This window comes from Rhinatrema bivittatum, chromosome 3 (assembly GCF_901001135.1).
Source record: "Rhinatrema bivittatum chromosome 3, aRhiBiv1.1, whole genome shotgun sequence".
NCBI classification, from domain to species: Eukaryota; Metazoa; Chordata; class Amphibia; order Gymnophiona; family Rhinatrematidae; genus Rhinatrema; species Rhinatrema bivittatum.
Window position 1 is genome coordinate 112481569 of NC_042617.1, and position 24949 is coordinate 112506517.

Sequence of the window (24949 nt, forward strand, 5' to 3'; positions counted from 1 at the left end):
AATATTGCTAATGGACCTGCTAATGGGCTTCACATCCCCATTGCTTATCTAATATGTTTTTTCCTCCCCAGAGGATCATGACTAGCCCTTCAAGACCTAATGACTCCAACTATTATCCTCTCAGTCCTAAATTGGAATATTAAATGAAACTCAGAGGCTTGCGAGATCAGTCATTAAAAGGACTTTTAGCATCTTAAAATTCCTCAAAATTATCCAAAGTTGTTAAAATGGCAGAGGATTGTGAAGAATTGGTGAAAGACCTTGTGAAGCTAGAAGACTGGGAGTCTGAATGGCAGATAAAATTTGGAGTCACCACCCAGGAAAAGGTCCCTGGAGTCTGCCTTAGTCTCACTAATTAATGTCATCAGAATCCAGGTCAATGGTGGCAAGGACGCACTCATAGTCCTTTTGTACGTGAGTGCTGCTTTTGATACCATTGACCATGGGATCCTTCTTGCTCTACTTGAGGAAATGGGACTAACTGATTTAGCTTTGACATGGCTTCCCTCCTATTTAAACAACCAAGATTTTTAAGTTGAGTAGAGCCAACAAGTTTTTGATCAAAAGATGCTACCTTTCGGTATTCCCCAGGGGTCTATCTTACTTAACACATTTATTTCTTCACTTGCTATCTTAATTCAAGGCTGAGGATTTTGTCCTTCTTTGCAGACAAAATCCAAATTACAACTTTTGTAGATGTAAGGATGTCATTCTCATTTACAGCCTTTAATAAATGTAATTAAAGGTCAACCTTGCAAAATCAGAAGCAATTCAAATATACCATCAGGGCTCTCCAGTTATGCTCAATACCACTAACCTGACCAAGGATGTTGTCATGACGTTTGGTGCCCAAATTATCTCCAAACTCACTGTGGCTCCATACCTTTCCTCCATTGTTCAAAAATCTTTTTTTATTTTTGTGTTACATTTGTCAATTGCACCCTTTACTTGAAAATCAGGATTTAAAATATTGAATCATGCATTTTAATCTTTAGATTGGATTACTGTAATTCCCTTTTCCTGGGGCTGCCAAATTATTAACTTAATTGTCTACAACTTTTGCAAAACATAGCAAAGTAATTTATAGATTAAAAAATATGATCATGTTTCTTCAAGTCCCCTTACGTTGGTTACCTATCAGCTGCTGGATTAAATATAAACTACTATGTTTGTGTTTTTGAGCCTTGAATTCAGGCTTTCCTATTTATCTTTTAAAGCACTTAGGGCCTCATTTTCCAATATCGCATTGGTATCGCATGCAATACCAAAAAGGGGTATACCTTATGCTAATAAGCATGTGTATTGCAAAATCAGCTAGGGAGAGAGAGAGAGAGAGAGAGAGAACCTTGCTATAGTGTCTCCTCCCTAGACAGGTATTTTTATCCCTATGGGTGGCCCACCTAGTAACTCGAGGTGAGGTTTAGGTATTAGTGTAGGGGTTAGGGGCCACTTTGACATTAAAAGTGAGACGTACGAACAGAACAGTGGTCTCTTGTGAAGATTTGATGACCTACGGAGTGAGGAAACTCACTCCAAGATGAGATTTGTGCAATGTTCTCTCATCCTAGCTTGATGACAACAAGCTAGGTGGAGAGAACATTGCACAAATCTCATCTTGGAGTGAGTTTCCTCACTCCGTAGGTCATCAAATCTTCACAAGAGACCACTGTTCTGTTCGTACGTCTCACTTTTAATGTCAAAGTGGCCCCTAACCCCTACACTAATACCTAAACCTCACCTCGAGTTACTAGGTGGGCCTCCCATAGGGATACAAATCTCTCTCTCTCCCCCCCCCCCATAGCATACTGAAACAGGCCTGTCAGGAAACATCATGAACCGCAATAAACCTTTACCGGCCTGTAGCGCGCAACGTAACGCAAATGAAAGAGGTGTAGTTATTGGCCGCGTTAGGAGCCGCACTAACAGTGCAGCTGTTTCGCAGCACACGATAAATTCTCCCTACTTTACATTTGCTCCACCCCAACTCCGCCCCCTGAATACAAAATTAAAAATTTGCTTTCGCAAATCGCGTTAACTGCTGTTAGCGCGATTTGCGGAATTATCACACGCAGTAACTTCTTGGAAAATGAGGCCCTTAGACCCTTACATTCTATCATGCACACTACATTCATCACAAAAATCACTTTAACATCTTCCTCATCCCTATCAGACTGGATACTACTAGAGAGGCATCTTTTTGTTATCAAGCTCGAGTTCTTTGGAAAGCTCTGCTGATGGATATTCGGGTGGAGAAGATCACCTTGCTGGTGGCTGAAAGGAATCAGTAAGTTTTTGCTTGGGACATTGTCTTTTTTAAAAGTATTGGGGCAAAGTTAACTATTTTGGAATATTATTTAGTGTGCTTGTGTGTTTGTGCTTTTAATAGTCAGTAAGGCAGAGAATAAACAGAAGTTAGACTGTTTGTATTTTTAAATAGTCAGTCAGTAAGGCAGCTAGTAAGTAGTAGTTAGTGTGTTTATTTTTAAAAGTCTGTAAGGCAGTTAGTAAGCAGAACTGAGAGTTTGTATTTAAAAAAAAACAACCCCAAAAGGTAGCCAGAAGCTAGAAATAAGCTAGGAGCAGTGTATACCTAAGTAAAAAGGTTGAAAAGTTCAGTTCAGTTACTCACCTTGGAAAGGTGTTGAGGTAGTGTGATTTGGTTTGATTAGGTACCAACAATTATTAATCAAGAGAGCAGTGAGTCACTCTGGCTGACTAACTGAAGTTAGACTGTTTGTATTTCCCAATCCTCCCAACCCCTCGCCCACCCACCCCTAGCTCATCCTTTAATTTATAGGAAGGTGCCACTTTCACAAAAAAAAAACCAAAACCAACAACAACAACAATTTTATTGAGAGTTTGATCATTCCCCTGTAGGCCACTACAGACATATAAAGGACGTTAGACACATTCCTACTCCCATAGCAACCTAAAACTTAACTAGGAACTGAACAAAATTGAGATGAAGGCAGCAGTCCAGCAGCAGGAGGGGGCTTCCCAGTCTTTTGCATCGAGTGTCACATGTACGATTTTTTACCCGCCGGTGAGAAACTGTACATGTGCATGCGATGCAAATAGCTCCTGGCTCTCAGAGAATGAGTCTGATCTCAGAGGCTAGTGGCAGACCTGGAGGAGCTGAGGCAGACAGAGAGGTATATAGATGAGACCTTCAGGGAGATAGTAGCCAAGTCCCAACTTCAGACTGGCAGCCCTGGTGCTGCCTTGGAGGAAGAATGTCTCATGACTGGAGACCATCAACCTGGTGCAGCAGGAAAGGATCCTGTAGCAAGGACCTGCTCTCCAGGTGATGCATTGTCCTTTCACACCGAGGATATCTCCCCAAGGTCTACTGCCCAGGAGGAAAGGGTTAGGTCGGCTGTCATATTTGGTGATTCAATTATTAGGAATGTAGACTAGTGGGCATGAGGATCACCTGGTAACATGCCTACCTGGTGCAAAGGTGGTGGATCTCACGCATCACCTAGATAGGATTTTAGTGCTGGGGAGGAGCCGGCTGTCGTGGTACATGTGGGCACCAACGACAAAGGAAAATGTGGGAGGGAGGTTCTGGAAGCCAAATTTAGGTTCTTAGGTAGAAAGCTTAAATCCAGAACCTCCAGGGTAGCATTCTCTGAAATGCTCCCTGTTCCACGTGCACTCACCAGAGGCAGGCAGAGCTCTGGAGTCTCAATGCATGGATGAGATGATGGTGCAAGGAAGAGGGATTCAGTTTTGTTAGGAACTGGGGAACCTTTTGGGGAAGGGGGAGTCTCTTCCGAAGGGATGGGCTCCACCTTAACCAGGATGGAGCCAGACTGCTGGCGCTAACTTTTAAAAAGGAGATAGAGCAGCTTTTAAACTAGAACAAAGGGGAAAGCTGACAGTCGCTCAGCAGTGCATGGTTTGGAGAGAGGTATCTTCAAAGGATACTAATGATGCATTAGAATTAGGGCATCCCGACAGTGAGGTTCCAATAATAAGAAAAGTAGTCCATGTGCCTGTAACTAAAAACTCACCTGAGTTAAAAGATTCTAACTTATCCCTATCAATTAAAAAGCAGAATGAAAATACAAACAAAAACAAACTTTGAAATGTTTGTATGCTAATGCCAGAAGTCTAAGAAGTAAGATGGGAGAATTAGAATATATAGCAGTGAATGATGACATAGACTTAATTGGCATGTCAGAGACATGGTAGAAGGAGGACTACCAATGGGACAGTGCTATACTGGGGTACAAATTATATTGCAATGACAGAGAGGAGCACCCGGGAGGCAGTATGGTGCTTTATGTCAGGGATGGCATAGAGTCCAACAGGATAAACATCCTGCATGAAACTAAATGCACTATTGAATCGTTATGGGTAGAAATCCTTTGTGTGTTGGGGAAGACCATAGTGATAGGAGTATACTACCGTCCACCTGGTCAAGATGGTGAGACGGACAGTGAAATGCTAAGAGAAATTAGGGAAGCTAACCAAATTGCTAGTGCGGTAATAATGGGAGACTTCAATTACCCCAAGATTGACTGGGTAAATGTATCATCAGTACATGCTAGAGATATAATGTTCCTGGATGGAATAAATTACATTTTTATGGAGCAATTGGTTCAGGAACCGACAAGAGAGGGAGCAACTTTATCTCTAATTCTCAGTGGAGCACAGGATTTGTTGGGAGAGGTAACTGTGGTGGGGCCGCTTGGCAATAGTGATCATAATATGATCAAATTTGAAATAATGACTAGAAGGGGGACAGTAAGCAAATCCATGGCTCTTGTGCTAAACTTTCAAAAGGGAAACTTTGATAAAATGAGAAATATTGTTAGAAAAAAACTGAAAGGAGCAGCTACAAAGGTAAAAAGTGTGCAAGAGGCGTGTTCATTGTTAAAAAATACCATCCTAGAAGCACAGTCCAGATGTATTCCACACATTAAAAAAGGTGGAAAGAAGGCAAAACAATTACTGGCATGGTTAATAGGGGAGGTGGAAGAAGCTATTTTAGCCAAAAGATCTTCATTCAAAAATTGGAAGAAGGATCCAACAGAAGAAAATAGGATAATGCATAAGTGTTGGCAAGTTACATGTAAGATATTGATAAGACAGGCTAAGAGAGAATTTGAAAAGAAGTTGGCTGTAGAGGCAAAAACTCATAGTAAAATATTTTTTAAATATATCTGAAGCAGAAAGCCTGTGAGGGAGTCAGTTGGACCATTAGATGATCGAGGGGTTATAGGGGCACTTAGAGAAGATAAGGCCATCGTGGAAAGATTAAATGATTTCTTTGCTTAGGTGTTTACTGAAGAGGATGTTGAGGAGGTACCTGTACTGGAGAAGGTTTTCATGGGTAATGCTTCAGATGGACGGAACCAAATCACGGTGACCCTAGAAGATGTTGTAGACCTGATTGACAAACTGAAGAGTAGTAAATCACCTGGAGAGGATGGTATACACCCCAGAGTTCTGGGGTCCTCTACAGACCATGAGAGATGTGGGAATTATAAGCTTTGCCAGCAAGCCATTTCATCAGGGTTTAAACACTAACTTCCCTTCTCCCTGACCTTTGCCTGAATAAAAGCATCACTTGTGCTTAAGCCTCTCTGCCTAGGAAAGGATACCTGACTGTCATGTATTTCTCTAGCTTATAATTAATCCTGATTGCCTGAAATAAGGGCTGGGTGTTCCCTAGTCAGAGGCAGGACAAAGTCAGGAGGTATAGATTTCAGCAGCCAATGAAATGATCCATACACCCCCCCTGAGCCAAGCCAATAGTGTGGTGATACGTCTGTTGCTATGGGGAAAGTAGCCAATCATGTAATGACACATCATCTGCCTTTGTATGAATGTACAATAAAAGAGGGCCCTGGGGAGTGCTAAGCCCTTCTCTTCCTGCCTGCGATGAAAGCTGCCTGATGCGTATTCATTGCCTCCATATTCTACATCTGGTGATCCCGCGACGTGATGATATACTCTCTGCTCATTCGGCTGGACATAGCTTAGATACGTACCGTTCAACAGATTTGCAATTGTAAGTATTTTTAAAGTACTTTTTAGTATTTTTTAAGTATTTCTCAGCAAGTTTGTTCCCCACATTCGTGAGCATGGGAAGTGATTTATCTGTACAGCAAAGGCTAAATGCCAGGGAGCTGCAGAAAATCATCAAGAATCATTATTTCATCACCAGAAGAAAAGAAAAAGCACAAGTCAGCCTGGGGGACTTAGAAAAATTAATAAGTGAAATAGCTTGCCGTTGCCCTTGGTATTCAATAGAGGCTGGAACTCTGAATATCCAGGACTGGATTTTAATAGGCAATAGTCTTCATATGGTCCCCAGAGCTCCCATAAAGCTATTATTAATTTGGCAAAAATGTACAGAGGCCATAGAACACATAGAAAAAAAAAGTTTCAAGACAGCATTTCCAAACCATGTGCTTTTAGAAGCAGGCAGACTCAATCAGAATACCCTTCCCCCATCTTATGCTCAGTCTCCCTCAGAGACAGCAAATTCTTTGTATCAGCTCTCCATACCCACACCCAAGCCCATTCACACTTCTCCGCCTTCTTTAGAAAAGCAGTCCTTGAGCACAATTGAACCACAACCTGGCCTGGGTGGGGTGATTAGCATTGAATTTCAGCAGAAACAGCAGAAAGAAAACCTTACAGAAAAAGAATTATTAGGACTTCAAGCCTTTCTCATCACAGAAAAGACCCATGAACTAGGGGGGACAGAATATGAAATAGAGAATCTGGGGACACACACTCACAAGGCACTGTCCCCTACCATGGCTCCTGTGGCTTCCTCTGCGTCCACCTCAGAGAAAAGGCCCCAGGAAACTGAAAACACTGAGGTCAGAAAAACTAGCCTCCCTCCATCTTTCCTGCAAGCTCTTCCCCCACCAATCACCAACCACTCCCTGTACCCTCATTTGCCATTGCCTGAGGCAGTCATTAATTCTGCATCACCAATTTGTCCAGGTAAATTACCATCTCAAACCACTGCTCCCGGTAACAATTTATGTGCCGCGGTCAGCATGGGATTTCACCTAGAACATGGAAATCTCACAAGGGAGGAATTATTGGAAGGGATTCAAGCCTCTCCTATTACAAAAGAGATTAAAGAACCAGGTGTGGCAGCAATAGAGTTGAGTGCCGCCCGGAGTGCCATGAGCAGTGGCTATGCCCCCAGGTCTTCAAAGAAATCAGTGTATAAGACCTTGGGCCAGGCAGCTGCACTCCTGCGTTACAAGCAAAAAAAATATCAATATGAAAGAAATGATTTAATGAGAATGTACAATGACCTGTTACAAACCAGACTACACCTAGTGCTGGAGCAGACACAGCAAACTTGGAAAAAATGGTTTCTCTTAGTCTTTGAATTCAGTTACAGAATGTCTGCATACTTTGAGAGTATTTCCCCCACAGAGGGTGTATGCAGAGCCTTATGTTGGAACTGTACTGAAATTTGAACAAGTACTGTGTGGATTTCATGTGAAATGTTCACTTTTTGCAAAGTTTATTTGGCTCACATTTAAAATGACTCCATTTCTCTGAGATTTAAGTTTATAAGCAATAGCTTGAATTGCCAGTGCACAGAACTTCTATTTTTATTGTAATTTTCCCTACAGGAGAAAGATAGAATCTGTCTGCAAGAAATCAGCAAGTCCTTGCCAGCCATTGTCTCTGGATGATGCAATCTAAATTGTTAAACAATGCTATCTTTCAGTTCCTATTGACTGAAGGATTAATTCGTTGGGTGCAGTTCTTTTCTTTTGAGAAACACTGCTCCTCCCCCCCTTTACTGTCTTTCTGTTAACTCTTGCTTGCCACTCATGGGGGAGGGAGGGAGAACTTTTGAAAAGAAAAAAAAAACTGGACTTAATACTGCAGTTTCTCTCTCTAGTTTCTATATGTTATAACTCAGACAGATCAGATCTCCTGCTGATCCAAATCTTTTCCCTCAACCTTCAATGCATTCCTACACTAGTCCTTCATCTGTTGTTAATCTTTACTTCCTTAATACTGAACTGAGATTACTGAACAGCGTGTTTAATTTCCTATTCTAATAATTATATGAAGAAATTCTATTCTGATATTCCACATTGAAAGTAAGCTCAGAGTATTATTGATTGCAACCTGGAACAATAGTTGCAATCTATAAAGTAATGATGGTGTCTCCACTAGGAGGCACTATGCTATTCTATCAGTTATATTATATTATTGTTTTAATAATTCTGTTGTATACTAGTTTTTATTTTTCAGATCTGTGGTCCTCCTGACTTAAGGACACTTCAGTTTTATTTTCTTTTTCACAAATTTTATACAGAATTCTGAACCTTAAAATTTTTACTGATAGAGGTTGCTACATCTAAAGCAATTCTGCCCAAACCTTTTCTTGCAAATCCAAATTGATTTTATTAAATTGCATAATGGAATTGATTTATCCAAGGTTAAGAAAGTAAAAACTTCACTTTAATCCTTACCTTAGTAAATTTTTTGCTGTATGCCAGTTTTTAATATTTTCCAGATTGACAGCCTTCCTGCCATGAGAGATGTGAAGATGAACACTTTGCAGTTTATTTTAACATTTTTCTAACACCTTTTGACTTTTGATTTTTGATCCTTGATCTAATTTTGTTTTTGATAACTTTTTGATAAGATTTTTAGCTCATATTATGTGTTATCTGTTGTCTGTCTTGATGCCAAGAAGACTATGAATGAATATTTGCAGGATGGATGAATATGTGTCAGTTTTGTGTAAATGAATATTTGCAGGATGAATGAATATGAATATGTGTCAGTCTTGTGTAACATATGTTTAATTTAATGTCTAATATACTTGTCATTTGTGATTCAGCTTACTGCAAATGACTTTTCCTTTAAATGATTAATTTACATGTATGCTATTTTACTGAATGAAAATTGATCACTGCATAAAAACTTTCTTGATAATGGGGTTACCCTCTGTTCTGAAAACTGATAATGGCTCTACATACTGCAGCCATTTCTTTACATGAATTTTGTCAATAATTGAACATTAAATACTTATTTCGCATCCCCTACAACACCACAGGGCAAGCCATTGTGGAGAGAGACAATCATACTCTTAAGAGCTCTTGACAAAACAAAAACAAAAAGGAGGGATTGCCCCTGGACTTCCCACTAAGAAGGACTGGCTGAACAAAGTATTGTTTAAATCATCTAAACATATCAGGTTCAAATAAGACCACAGCCATGAGTAATCATTATGGGACTAGGGTTAGTCACCCACAGCCATCAGTTTTGTATAGAATATTTAATGTCTTTTACGGTCCCGTTCCCTTAAAATGGGGAACAAGGATATGTTTCTCTGCTTGCTTCCACAGGTATCAAGCCGTGGAGAGATGGAAAGGTGTCCAGGTCTACAGGACCCGATCCCCAACTTCTCCATGAGCCTCCACAGCCCTCAGAAGGACAAAGACCGGACTCCTTGCAAAAAGCAGCACCACATGACCTGGGGACAGATCAAGGCCCTATCCAACCAATCTGCACAACTCTTGGAAAAGCAAGGCCTTGAGAAAACTCCAGAGAACTTATTAGCCGCCTTTTCTTGCCTGAATGCCAACTCATTAACAATTGTGTTCTGCATCCTCCTCCTTTGCCTTATTTCTCCAGCTATGGCGATTTCAGAACAAGGACTCTGACAGGACAACATGTACATCCTCGATGCACAGAACTTTTCACACCTGTTGAATCGAACAGACTGTTGGATCTGCACACACATACCAACCCATGCCTGCGGAGAATGACTGATGCATGCTGTACCATTTAACCTTACAGTATGGACTAATTATCCTTTACAGAGAGGTGTTTTCATTAACTCTCCAGTTAATAATACCATACTACACATCGGCAGCCGTATTCAAGAGACTGCCGCTCTTTGTTGGGACTATGATACAGGGGATGGGAAGGGGCTTCGGATGGGAAAATATCCATATTGTAACCAAACCTTTGTATTAATCACTGTACACTTACATAATTATACCACATATATGTGCAATTGGCAGATTTCAGGATGTGCAGTGGGAGACCCAAGCAGGTGCAGAAAGTATAGCGGGGACGAGTGATTTACCCTTTGTAGTTATATAACCCAAATGATATGAATTACAGAGACTTACACATCCTAGCTAACTGGACTACTGCCCTATTTAATCAGACAGTCCATGCATTAAAACTACTCACAACAGAAGTTTCTCAGATTAGAGAAGTAGCATTACAGAACAGCTATACCTTAGACACTATTTTAGCCTTAAAGGGTGGTGTTTGTGCATTAATTGGATCTCATTGCTGTGTGTACATATCAGACTATAAAGCAAACCTCACACATACCATAGAGCAGATAGAAACCATGGTTGCTGATGCACCACTTTCAGATAGAATACCAACTTCTCCATGGGACTGGCTATGGTCCTGGCTCCCTGATATTTCTGGTCTCAAAAGGGTGATTTCTATTATAATGACCATAATTGTCTTAATTATCTGCCTGTGATGCTGTATTCAGTGCATACCCAACCTCATATCCATATTGAAACCTTGCTCTCAGCCCGGATACAAAGATGTCTTGTAAGATGCCTAATAGGGAATCCTGAGCCCTGCAGTGGTTGGCACACCACGCTGCACCAGCTCTGGGTGATATGGAGATTCAGGAGCTCATCGGCTGCTGGCACACCACGCTGAATCAGCTTTCTTCCCTCCATATCCCCCTTTTCCTATTTCCAGCCCATACCAAGACATAACAGAATTCAGTAGGGGTCTAAAGCTTTATTTGAGCTGCCTAAACAAAAACAGAAAGGGTGAGATGTGGGAATTATAAGCTTTGCCAGCAAGCCATTTCATCAGGGTTTAAACACTAACTTCCCTTCTCCCTGACCTTTGCCTGAATAAAAGCATCACTTGTGCTTAAGCCTCTCTGCCTAGGAAAGGATACCTGACTGTCATGTATTTCTCTAGCTTATAATTAATCCTGATTGCCTGAAATAAGGGCTGGGTGTTCCCTAGTCAGAGGCAGGACAAAGTCAGGAGGTATAGATTTCAGCAGCCAATGAAATGATCCATACACCCCCCCTGAGCCAAGCCAATAGTGTGGTGATACGTCTGTTGCTATGGGGAAAGTAGCCAATCATGTAATGACACATCATCTGCCTTTGTATGAATGTACAATAAAAGAGGGCCCTGGGGAGTGCTAAGCCCTTCTCTTCCTGCCTGCGATGAAAGCTGCCTGATGCGTATTCATTGCCTCCATATTCTACAAGAGAGATTGGATGTAATGTCAGGCTTGCAGGTACGCATCATATCTGAAGACTGGAGGATAGCTAATGTAACCCCAATATTTAAAAAGGGATCCAGGGGCGATCAGGAAACTACAGACCAGTTAGCCTGACCTCAGTGCCAGGAAAAATAGTGGAAAGTGTTCTAAACATCAAAATCACAGAACATATAGAAAAACATGGTTTAATGGACAAAGTCAGCATAGCTTTACCCAAGGCAAGTCTTGCCTCACAAATCTGCTTCACTTTTTTATTTATTTATTTATTTATTTATTTGAGGTTTCTTATATACCGAGGCACGTTTTAAAACAAAACATCACCTCGGTTCACAATATAATATAACTTAGCAACCAGCTTTACAATATTAACATTAACAGGGAGAGGGTTAACAGGGGACAAAACAAGAATTATATACAGGAATAATATACAAATGTACATGTAAATTTTAACAAATGAGTTAAATAAGGCAGTGACGGTATTTGGGGGGACAGTAATGGAGGGAGGGGAGGAGGAGGAGTATACCTACAGGGGTGGGGGGTAGGGAAGGAAGGGAGAGGTCGGGGATCAGTCAGGCGGTCAAGAAGTATCTTTGGTGAGAGATAGTTCGTTAGTCAGGGAATGCTAGTTTGAAAAGCCATGTTTTAAGGTTGTGTTTAAAGTTTTTGTGGCAGGGTTCCTGGCGTAGTTGGGAAGGCATTTTGTTCCAGTGGGCGATTCCTGTGATGATGAAGGATCGATCTCTAAAGGTGGAATGCTTCATGAGTTTAGGAGAGGGTATTTGGAGTTTGGCCTGGTGATGTGTTCTTGTGGGTCTTGTTGGAGTATGGAGCAGGAGATGTTCTGGGAACCATTGCATGTCTTGGTTATGAATGGCTTTGTGTATGAGCGTAAGTACTTTATATATAATCCTTGAGGCTATGGGGAGCCAGTGTAATGATTGAAGGACGGGTGTGATGTGGTCATGACGGTGAGTGTTTGTAAGGATACGTGCGGCAGCATTTTGTAATAGCTGTAGGGGTTGTAGAGTGCTTTTTGGTAATCCTAGGAGGATGGCGTTACAGTAATCAAGTTTGGATAGGATCATAGCTTGCAGAACTGTGCGGAAGTCAGAGGTGTGAAGGAGAGGTTTGATTCTCTTCAAGGTGTGGAGTTTGAAGAATCCACTTTTTATGGTCCCTGAAATGAATTTTTTGAGGTTGAATTGGTTGTCTATCATAATACCAAGGTTGCGGGCTTGTGGGGTGGTAGGGTAACTGTGTAGTGCAGTGGTAGGGGGTGGGGGGGGGAGGGTAGTTGGGTAGTGTAGGGGAGAGACTGCCTGCGGGGTTGTTAGGGGGGGAGAGAATGAGTATCTCTGTTTTGTTGGTGTTGAGTGCTAGGAAGTTATCGGAGAGCAACTTATTTATCTCAGATAGTGCAGATTTCCAGATCATCATTGCATTTTCAATGGAATCAGTGATAGGGATTAGTACCTGCACGTCATCGGCATATATGAAGTGCTGGATACCTAGTTTAGAGAGGAGATGGCAGAGGGGGAGGAGGTATATATTAAAGAGTGTAGAAGAGAGGGATGAACCCTGAGGTACTCCTTGAGATAGCTTGACAGGGTTGGATTTGTTACAACCAATTTTTACACTGTAGCTTCTGTCACAGAGGTATGAATGGAACCATAGTAAGGCTGTGCCAGCAATGCCAATTTCCATGAGACGTTTGATGAGTGTGAGGTGGTTGACTGTGTCAAACGCCGCAGAGATATCTAATAGTGCAAGTATGTGGGATTGACCGTTGTCCATGGCTTTAAGTATGGCTTCTGAGAGGGTGATGAGTAACGTTTCTGTACTGTGGTGTTTGCGAAAGCCATATTGGGATGTGGAGAGTATGTTGTGTTCCTCAATGTATTCAGTAAGTTGTTTGTTAATTATCCTTTCCAGTATTTTGGAGAGGAGAGGGAGGTTAGATACTGGGCGATAATTGGCTAGTTCATTAGGATCTAGATTAGGTTTTTTGAGAATGGGATTGATAATGGCATGCTTGAGTTGTTTTGGAACTTGGCCTAGAGAAATGGATTTGTTCAGGATGTTTGCGATGTGTTTGGCTGTGGTAGCAGGGCTTGAGAGCAGTATTTTGGTGGGCAGGTTATCTGAGGGGTGATAGGCAGGTTTGATTTTTTTGAGTGTGGTTTCGATTTCAAGTGCAGATGTGTTTTCGAAGTTCAATAGAGAGTAGCTTGGGTTTTTTGTGTGTGGGTGTGATTGTGTGCTATGATTAGTGTATTTTATTGCGTTGTTTTTTGGTGCAGGTGAGTTCGGGGAACCAGAATGAACTGTAAAGCGTGCCATAATGGTTTCCACTTTAGAAAGGAAATAAGAAGCTAGATTCTCACATTTTGTTTCATCGTCATTGTTGGGGATGCATCTGTCTTGTGATGTAATGAGGCTGTTTACATATTGGAATAGGGCTTGTGGGTTGAACTGGATCTGATGGATTCTTGTGGCATAGAAATCTTTCTTTGCTTTTTCTGTGGCTTTTCGGTAGACATTTAATTGGGAGCGAAACTGAGATAGTGTAGTAGGGAGACGGTTCCTTCGCCAGGTTTTCTCTAGTTTACGAAGGTTATGTTTCATGGTTTTAAGTTCATTTACATACCATGGTTTTTTGTTATTCTTTTCTAGGTTGATTGTTTTGGTTTGAGAGGGGCAAAGTCTATCTGCTATGTTGGTGGTGATTTGGAACCATGAAGAGGTGGCGGAGTGAGCATCTGTGAGGTCAAGGTTAGGTAGTTCCTCTGATAGGGCCTTTATGATATCTTCAGTTTTAGCCTGTTTACGGAATGTGATAGTTTTTGTGGGTTGTGAGGATTGGGGGGAGTTTTGTATAGTGCAATAAGTATCGATACTGTAGTGATCTGACCAGGGGATAGGCGTACAGAGGGGGTGTTCAGCTTGGATTAAGGTATTGGTGAATATAAGGTCAAGGGTATGACCCGCTTTGTGTGTAGGGTCAGTCACAATCTGTTTGAATCCAAGGGCGTTTATAGCTGTTAGTATGGTTTCGCATGCTGGGGATAGGGGGTCACAGTCGACATGGAGATTGAAGTCTCCGAGGATGATGGCTGGGTTGACAATGTTTATGTGTTTAGAGATGTATTCTATGAGGGGGGAGGGGTTCTTTTCTAGGATGCCAGGTGGGGCGTAAATTAAGCAGAGTTGGAGTGAGCTAGATTTAAAGATGCTTATCTCTAATTTGGGTGGGGGGAGGGTAGATTGGAGAGAGAAGTTGAATCTCTTTTTGGCGGCAAGGAGAAGTCCACCCCCTTTCTTTTTGGGTCTAGGAATGGAGAAGATGCTATATAGGTCTGTAGGGAGTTGGTTGTTTAATGCAGTGTCGGTATCCTTTAACCAGGATTCTGTAATGGCACATATGTCAGGGGATTCGTCAGTAAGTATGTCATATAGTAGGGTAGTTTTCTTTACAATAGATTGAGCATTTAGAAGTAGGAGAGAGAAGGTAATTAAGCCTAACAGTTGTGTAAAGGGAGTGGTCATTACGGGTATAAGTGATCTGTGTAGTGTGTTTTGGTAGGTGTCTCGGATCACTTTATAGGAAGTGTAGTAGTGTGTAATGGTGGGAATATGTTGTATGTGTTGATAACCCATGTTGCCGATTCATGTGTGGGTTGCAGTATAGTAGGTGGTTGATAGATGTGGGAGGTAGGGTTGTTTGCTGCAGGGAGGGTGGAAGAGATGAAAAACATTAACATAGACTATTCACTCTTACAATTGAAATGTTAGGTATCACATAGAATATCTATCTATATTTGAGAAATCAGTTATAACATAGACTATCCATCCACATTTGAGTTATCAGATACAGCATAGATTCTTCATTTTTGAATTTGCGATATCAACAGGGGGCATTAGCATAATAGAAAGTAGTAGAGGTTGTATCGGGGTGGGTGAAACAGCGACACAGGAATTCAAGTGATATTATACTTCAAATAGATTCTGCTGTACTGATTTCCCTAGCAGTGTGGTTCTTCATTCTGATTGTAACAGATTTTCCTGTTTGTGGCAATGTTACCTTTTATGGCGGGTAGGGGATGCCTTTTCCTTAAGCCTGTGTACCCATAGGACAGCGGAAGTTTTGCTGAAATATGCAGGATGTAGGTTCGTTGGGTGTGCGGTCTGTCTGCGGTGGTCTTCCTTCGGGTCTGCACAAAGGGGCGGGCCCCTTCGTCGCGCTCCTTCGGCGCGCGGCGCCGGAGGTGCAGTCACCTTTGAGGGGCCTCAGGGCCGCGGGTGATTGGCTGGCAGCACGTTGGGGGCGGAGCTTCTCGGCGGGCAGGACGGCCGGAAGATGGCGCTGGGAGCCGCGTGGTCGAGCCCGGGCCCAGCGAAGGTAAGAGCGGTGTTGGAGGCCTTACCCCGGTGGGTCTGGGCGCCGACTGCGCAGGCCTTCGCTCAGGACGTCTACCGATCGCCGCAGGAGGAAGAAGAGAGGGATCCCCGGAGCTGCAGTCACCTTTGAGGGGCCTCAGGGCCGCGGGTGATTGGCTGGCAGCACGTTGGGGGCGGAGCTTCTCGGCGGGCAGGACGGCCGGAAGACGGCGCTGGGAGCCGCGTGGTCGAGCCTGGGCCCAGCGAAGGTAAGAGCGGTGTTGGAGGCCTTACCCCGGTGGGTCTGGGCGCCGACTGCGCAGGCCTTCGCTCAGGACGTCTACCGATCGCCGCAGGAGGAAGAAGAGAGGGATCCCCGGAGCTGCAGTCACCTTTGAGGGGCCTCAGGGCCGCGGGTGATTGGCTGGAAGCACGTTGGGGGCGGAGCTTCTCGGCGGGCAGGACGGCCGGAAGACGGCGCTGGGAGCCGCGTGGTTGAGCCCGGGCCCAGCGAAGGTAAGAGCGGTATTGGAGGCCTTACCCCGGTGGGTCCGGGCGCCGACTGAGCAGGCCTTCGCTCAGGACGTCTACCGATCGTCTACCGATTGCCGGAGTTAATAAACATGTGGATAAAGGTGAACTGGTAGATGTTGTGTACTTGGATTTTCAGAAGGCGTTTGACACAGTTAATCATGAGAGGCTTCTAGGAAAAGTAAAAAGTCATGGGATAGGTGGCGATGTCCTTTTATGGATTACAAACTGGCTAAAAGACAGGAAACAGAGAGTAGGATTAAATGGACAATTTTCTCAGTGGAAGGGAGTGGGCAGTGGAGTGCCTCAGGGATCTGTATTGGGACCCTTACTTTTCAATATATTTATACATTATCTGGAAAGAAATACTATGAGTGAGGTAATCAAATTTGCAGATGATACAAAATTGTTCAGAGTAGTTAAATCCAGAAGAAGAAGACCACAGATGCTGTGAAGACCGGATCCGAAGGCCCTGAGGAACTGAAGCAGGGCCCTTTTATAGGGCTGAAGCAGGCAAAGGCTGATGATGTCATCGATGAGGGCCGCGGGGCTTTTCCCACTGCTGGCCCTTTAAATATTGAAGAGAGGCACGCGCCTGCGCCTATGCTGTAGCCAGGAAGTAAGAGACATCAGCAGCGTCCCTGCCGCATGGAAGGCCAGGAGGACAGCAGCGTTGGCGGAAGCACCTCTGCCATGAAGAAGAGAGCAGGCAGCAACAGTAGCAGCTTCATTCTGTGAAGAAGCAGGAACAACTGTCCGGGTGGTGGCGCTAGGATCGCGGAGGCACCGGCAGCAGCGGCTTCCGGGCCGTGCGAAGAACGGTATTGGCAGCTGCCTGCCGCCGGAGGTAAGGTATTGCCTGCGGCTAGGCCCACAGGCAAAATCCCAACAAGTGGCTATCCAGGCTAGGTCTCTTCAGCTTGGAAAAAAGATACCCAAGAGGGGACATGATACAAGTTTATAAAATTATGAGTGGGATGGAATGGGTTAAAAACGTATTCAAATAATACTAAAACAAGGAGACACTCCATGACATTGCTGGGTCTCATTGGTGTGTGTGCATCTAGTGGAGGGCTGAGCCTGCCTTGTTCCTGTTCCAGATATTCCTCGCCTTGTCTTCAGTCCAGCCCTGCTCCTGCTCCACCCGTGCTCGTACCTGCTCACCTCTCGCGGTGTGTCTTGGGGCTCCTCCCTGAGCTGCACCGTGACCCAAGGGCTCACATCCTCCCTTCAGATGGGACTGTGCCTCTGCTCTCCTAACGGCCTGAAGGGCGTGCTCCATAACACCACTCATCATAGGGGAGCTGTTCTATCCCCTTTACCATTATTTCTGCCCTCCTTTCTTTCTTGGTATCGAGTACAGTCAGCAGATTTAAAAGACATCATAGAAAGTACTTTTAAACTCACACACAATCAGTTCGTGGAATCTGTTGACAGAGAATATGGTTAAGGCAATTAGCATATCCGGTTTTAAAAGAAGTTTGGACAAGTTCTTGGAGGAAAAGTCCATGAAACATTATTACCCAGGAAGACTAAAGAAAGCTATTGATATCCTTAGAAGTGAGTAACAGGAAATAGATCTGCTTCATGGGATCTGTCAAGTACTTGTGACCTGAACTGACCACTGTCAGAGACAGTTGGACTCAATGGACCTTGCTCTGACCTAGCATGGCATTTCTTATGTTCTTATCTTAGATGATGTGTTCAATAAAGTGGTACATTACTGTATAACTCCATTATACCCTGTAGGATTTTCCTTGCATGCTGTTTTATCTATAATATAGCAAAGCAACATGAATTTGTCTTGAGAGGGAGAGCAGTGAGTCCAATGATAGTGATTCTCAGTGTGAGGAGGACTTGGAGACAGATTAATCATGCAACACTTTTCAATTTTATATGCTGTATGTCATTTATCTTCAACTATATACAACAGATTAACTGAGTTGGCATGTGTTTCCTTTCCTACCCCTTCCTGATATACTTACGTTCTTGCGGCCACGCTTTGCACTTATGCAAAGCAGGACATGTTCAGAAGTTACACAGCCTTCCAAGGCCTCCACTGCATTTTGGTGCCATTCCTGGAGAGACCCAGGCCATGGCTTTGTCATGCAGAACACAGAGTTCTCAGATTGTAAAGTTGCTGGTGGAGGGTCAGGAAGGGGAAAGGGGATGGGGCATTGCTGCACAACATTTATTTTTCTTTTTTTACAAAATAATTTTTATTAACAGGAAGACGTTACACACACATGGGATAACAATAACATATGCAAATAGAAAACAGCGTACAATAAAAGCATTATACATAAACGATCAGTCCAGCAACCTATCCCACTGTGAACATGTTCCCTGGTTTTCCTTTTTATTTCCTCCATCCATTCCTGGCCCTACCACCCCTACCCCGCAGAACCAACTCCAAAGCATCCCCATTCACACCTCATGCACCCCGCATACATACCCCCCGTCCCTCTCCTAACCCATCCCCCCCTTGGAACCTCAGCTAAAACCATATGGGCTGATAGCCAGTGTTACTGAACTCAGTCTGTAGAGCAAGAGGAAACAGGGCATAAAAGTCATTCCAACAAGCACTATATTGTGTCCGGCTTTCTCTTGCCAAAGTGGAAGTCCATATATTCCATTTGTAGTAGAGAGGCCATCCTGCCAAACCATGCTTCAACTGAAGGCTGCACCAAGGGATCGGTCCAGATAGCCAATATGGTGCGGCAGGCCATCATAACCGCTAGGCAATCAAACATTGCTCTGGAGTGCGTACTGGGAACCCGATCAGTCTGTTGATGAGCCAGTAAAAGGCGACCCGCATGAGAAATAACACAACCAGTACTTTTATTAATCACTTCAAGAACTGACTTCCAAAAAAGTTCTACACGTGGGCACACCAACAATCAATGGTATAAGTTCCCCTCAGCAGCGCGCCACACCTACTTCATAGAGGGGACTGACTAAGCTTCATATGAAACCGGCGAACATCAAGACAGCAAATATAATGAAGAATTTTGAATTGGACCTCTCAGAGACCCACGTCAGGCAGCAACTGGTAAAGGTCCGTAAAGCAGCTCTGCAGGTAGTTCGGGGCAAGCGGTGAGGCCGACAGGGCAGTCCAGCAGGTCGTAAGATGCTGGAGTCGTCCTGCCCGGCCAAGTGATTGCCCCAGTTTTTTCCAACCAGTAATCGTATTAGTGAGGCAGGCAGTGTCAAAAACCTTGGTAGCAAACGCCATTTCAGCTGTCAAGTCCTCTATAGACCATGAGAGAGATTGGATGTAATGTTGGGCTTGCAGGTACGCATAAAAATACTTAGTAGGCAGCTGAAACGTGCGGGCCAGATTAGCAAAATCTTGGATGACATGGGAGTCTGGCTCCAGCAAATGAAATATATATACCACCCCATTATCAGCCCAAGCCTGGAAGACAGCCCTACTGTCCCGCCCCAGCACAAAGCTCGCATTCCACAGAAAGGGCAGAAAAAGGGAGGCTATGCCCCACAGGCCCCACTGTCTCCGCAACCATTGCGAGGCCCGTGTACAAGGTTGTAAAAATATTCTGGGGTATGCCATGGTACTTCACAGCCCCGGGCGCAGCTGAATAATACTTAAAGGGGAGCTAGGTTGAGACATCTTATTTAACATCCCTGGTGCACAGTAGTAGTAGGTTCCCGTAATCCACTCACCCACGTACCGCAACTGGCATGCCACATTGTAAAGTCTGAAATCTGGCAAATGAAGCCCTCCTTGCTCCCGGGAGCGCTCCAAAACTGTATAAGACAACTGCACCCGTTTCCCCTTCCACAGGAACTTTTATAAACCAGCGCGCAATTGTTGAAGATCCCCAGCTTTCAGCCAACAGGGAATCATGTGCTGCAGATAAAGAAGCCGTGGCACCAGCACCATTTTGATAAGGGCACTCCTACCAAGTAGGGAAAGTGGTAATGGGGTCCAGAGTTGCAGCTGTGCCCGAAGCAGAAGGAGACATGGGGCAATATTCAGCTCATAGAGCCTTTCCAACTGGCGGGGTATCCATACGCCCAGATACTTGAATTTGTCAGGGGCCCACTGAAAAGGAAACGGGCCGTCCCAAGAACCAGGTAGGTGAGCGTTTAGGGCCAAGGCCTCTGACTTTCCATAATTGATTTTCAGCCCTGCCACCAGTCAAAACTGATCAAAAAGGTTAATAATATTAGGCACACTGGTGCGAGGTCGTTCCACAAACAAAATGATATCATCAGCAAATAAAGAAGTCTTCAATGGGTGGACATCTACACTTATCCCCGTGAATCCCGGATCGCTTCTCAGCCGGAGAGCCAGGGGTTCCAAGACTAACACAAATAGCAAGGGGGAAAGGGGGCATCCCTGCCGGACTCTGCAGTATAAAGGAAAGGGGTCGGTAGCCTCCCCGTTAAGCAGAATGGAGACACTAGGGTTACGATAAAGAGCCTCCAACCATTGGAGATTTGACCCTGTGAAGCCATAGTGTCGCAGAGCCCAAAACATATAGTCCCAGGATAAAGAATTAAATGCCGTTTCTGCATCCAAACTCAAAACCAAAGCCTCCACTGTTGAGTGGGAACTTAAGACCGCCAGCAATCGCCATATATTACACACACCCTACCACCCTTTGACAAACCCCGTCTGACCATTATGGATAAGGAGGGGCAAAATTCCATTTAACCGGGCCGCAAAGACAGCTGCCAGGATTTTTACATCTACATTTAGTAAGGAAATGGGTCTATAGGAACCCACGTCCAAGGGGTCTTTTCCAGGTTTTGGGAGAACGACAATGACAGACCGGTTGGAGGCTTCGGCAATGCGGTCAGTGAGCAAAAGGTCAGCATGATATTTCTGCATCGGGGACAGAACTGTGTGTTTCAGTATCTTGTAAAATTCGGAGCCTAGCCCATCTTGGCCCACTGCCTTCCCTTGAGCTTGTGGATGACAGCGTAGACTTCCCCCTCAGTGATGGGGCTGTTCAATACAGTAACCTAATCTACAGTCAGCGAGGGCCACGAGATCCCTTGGAAAAGGGACTCACCAACATTGGTGTCCATAGGCTTAGAGCCATATAGGGACATATACTATTCCCTGAATCTACGCACGATATCTGTGGGCGTACTCAAATGGACCACCTATTTTGTATCCCCATTACAGATGCCTGCTGGCCCCTAGCCCTAATAAGGTGGGTCATCATTCCGCGAGCCCCGTTCCCTTGTTTATATAAATGGTATTGGTAGTAACAGAGCAATTTAGACATCCTTTGGTGAAGTAAGCCGTTGAGAGCAGCCCTTGCCCTATCAGCCACCGCCTTAGATTCCCTGGTCAGGGAGGTCATATGTTGCTGCTGGGCCTGTTTAAGAACAGCAGTTAACTTCAAAATTTCAGCGTTACATTTTGTATTTGCTCTGGCCACGTACGCTATTATTGCAACTCGCATCACAGCCTTACCGGCCTCCCACACGGTCGCTGCGCTCATATCTGGGGTCGCATTGCGTTTTAAGTATTCCAGCCAGTTATTTTGTAAATAAGTATGGAATACTTTGTACAGATATAGATCGGGTCGCATGCACCAGGAGAATGGAGGGTGAGCTCCGGAGCCACATTGTATCGTTACCGTCACCAGTGCGTGATCAGAGATAGAGATAGTACCAATACTGGCCTCCGTCACCCTCGGGAAACAGCGGTCCGATACCAGCAAGTAATCCAACTGGGAGTAAGACTGGTGGGGACTGGAAAAAGTCAGAGTCTCCGGGGTGCAATATCCGCCAAATGTCCATTAATTGCAGTTTGTCACATAAGAGATTGACACCTTTGCTCCTGTCCTGAGTTTGCACAGGCTTGGGGGCTCTGATGTCTAGCTGCTTATTCACAACTATGTTAAAGTCCCCCCAACTACCAAGCGATAGTCAGGGAACTCAGCTAGCCGACTCACCAAGGAGGCAAAAAATAGGGGAGAGTAGATATTTGGAGCATAAATATTACACAGTACCATTTTCTGTTCATGTAATGTACCTACAACAATCATGTATCTCCCCTCTAGGTCTTGGTATGTTTGTGCCAGCTGAAAGGGTAAATTTTTATGAATGAGAATGGTGACCCCATGCTGCCTCGAACTAAATGAGGAGTAGTAGCAGTGGATCACACAGTCTCTCCGTAATTTAGCATGTTCCTAATCGGTAAGGGGAATCTGCAGGAATACCACCTGTGCCCGCATGCGCTTAAACATCGTAAATAATTTCTTCCGCTTAATCGGGAATGAACCCCATCCACATTCAGTGAGACGATTTTAACCTGCGCCATACCATGAACCCAGAAGGGCACATAATAATGACATTATTCACATTTGGGCTTCCAAGGCCCCCCAGCCTGGGCCTTAGAAAGCAGTTTGGCATATAAGAAGACAGCCAGAAAAACAAAACTTCCTGCAGACATAGAGAGGTTCCCCTTATACCCCCTACACCCTCATCCCCTCTCACGATCCCCCCCCCACACTCATAGCTATACGCTTCCCAGTCATTCCATGTGCATGTTATAAAATCGGCACGTCCATGTGCATGTGCCGAGAACTGAGCGCACATGGACGCGTGCACGCTCCTTTTAAAATCTACCCCATACTTTTACCGACAGCGGCCGGTGTTTCGCTGCGGAGCTGCAACTTCATCAGGGGTAATTGTCTGCTTGTAGTGAACCAATGGTCTCACGAAAACATCTTGAAGAAGCAGGACAGATCAGACAATTACCCCTGATGAAGCTGCAGCTCCGCAGCGAAACACCGGCCGCTGTCGGGTTGATTACATTAGGTCAATTGATTTGCACAGTCAGAGGATTCTTGTAAACAGTTTTGAGGCTTATAGCTGTATAATCACATTGCAACTTTAGATCCTTGACTGGAGTTTTAGGACAGACGCAGAAATATAATTCCAATGTGACAGGCGGGTCTCGCCGTGAGAGTTGGATGATACAACACTTGAGAAAATTATATTGTCTTGGTACAATAATATATAGCCGCCTAGCCGCAAATGATGTGCAGACCGGACGGTTCATGTCCAAGAGATTGAACACGTCGACAGGCTTGCTGATGCGGAGTTTATAAAATTTTATAAAAAATTTTTGATACAATTTTTGACACATTTAACAAATATTTGGTTCGAGCTGTGCTATAAATAATTCTTAGGAGCCTTTTGTTTTTCACTGTTGATCTATAGGTCCTAACCGTGCTCTTTTTTAGAGACATTCTGGGATTTAACCATGAAATTTTCACATTAATACATATGTGCACTGGGAGTCTCCAGCTGCGTAAGTTTACTTCTGCTATGGATGACGTGTAAGTGGTAAAACAAAAAAATATAGATAGATCAGTGGGGTTTTAAAGGTTGGGGCTAACAGGGCGGAAGGGAGACTATTAAATGAACTCGTTTTGATCATAAGCATGAATTTGTTTACAACTAAGCCAAATAACATGTTATGTTTTTATACCCCTTGTCAACCTTTATTCCTATAACCTTATTTTGTAAACCATTATGATGGCGTTATTTTGACGTTTCGAAATGACGGTATATAAAACTCATTAAATAAATAAATAAATAAATAAATAAATAAATAAATGAATAAGCCAGGGGTTTTAGAAGTCTTATCCCTTAACTGGGCAAATTGGGAAAATGGCCAGTGGCATTAGAGCGTGTGGCTTTTAAAATTCCCCCACTTATGCAGAAGTGTCATTTACTTACACAGATGTGCGCCCACTTAAAATTGTGCACACATGTGCACGTGTTCAGGTTATTTTATAACATACACGCATATACGCGTGTAATTGGCCATGACCCTGGGCCTGGCCGATGAATGTGTGCACATGTGCGCCCGCTCACCACATTGAAATTTACTGTTCCTGTGTTTATTTTGGTTTAGTTTCTTTGCCAAATCACAATAAAAATAAAAACATTCTTCCTAAAACAAAAATATATAAAAGGGCCCTCACCAGGCCCATCTGACCTCTCCGACCCCTTTCTACTCCCTTCTCAAAAAGCTTCATGGACAAGGGACTTCTCCTAGACCCATTTATTCTTTTCATGGGGGGGCTGCACCATGATAGGATTAGAACAGATGTCCACTTGCCTCCTGCCCCGCCAATATCTCTTGAAAATGACATCAGTTGGCACCAAGTATGACACCACAATGACATCAAAATGGTGCCAAAATAATTTATGGAATAAAAATTCAAACAAACTTCTAGGGTCCTGCATTTATACTATCTCTCACACACTATTTTAGTCATGCAGACAAGAAAAACTATGTAGAGGTTACCTTTCTAGACTAAGGCATTGTATAATCTAAGGATGTTTGGTTCATGTAGGTATGCTCATTAAATTCACAAACATCAACCATTTTGCACATTATGTCACCCTAAGTGAGACCAAAATGGCCACAACATCGAAAAACATGGCATGGTAAAAAAATGTATTTAATGATGCTCAAGTCATTTTGAGCTGTAGTAGTGATCTGTAGAAAATAATGTTCCAAAAAAAAGTTGCCATACTGGGTCAGACCAAGCCACCATCCTGTTTCCAACAGTGGCCAATCCAGCTCATAACTAGCTGGCAATTACCCAAACACTAAGAAGATCCCATGCTACTGATGCAATTAGTAGCAGTGGCTATTCCCTAAGGGGTAGATTTTATAAATTTGCGCACACGCGTACTTTTGTCCGTGCACCAGGCGCGAACAAGAGTACGCGGGATTTCAAT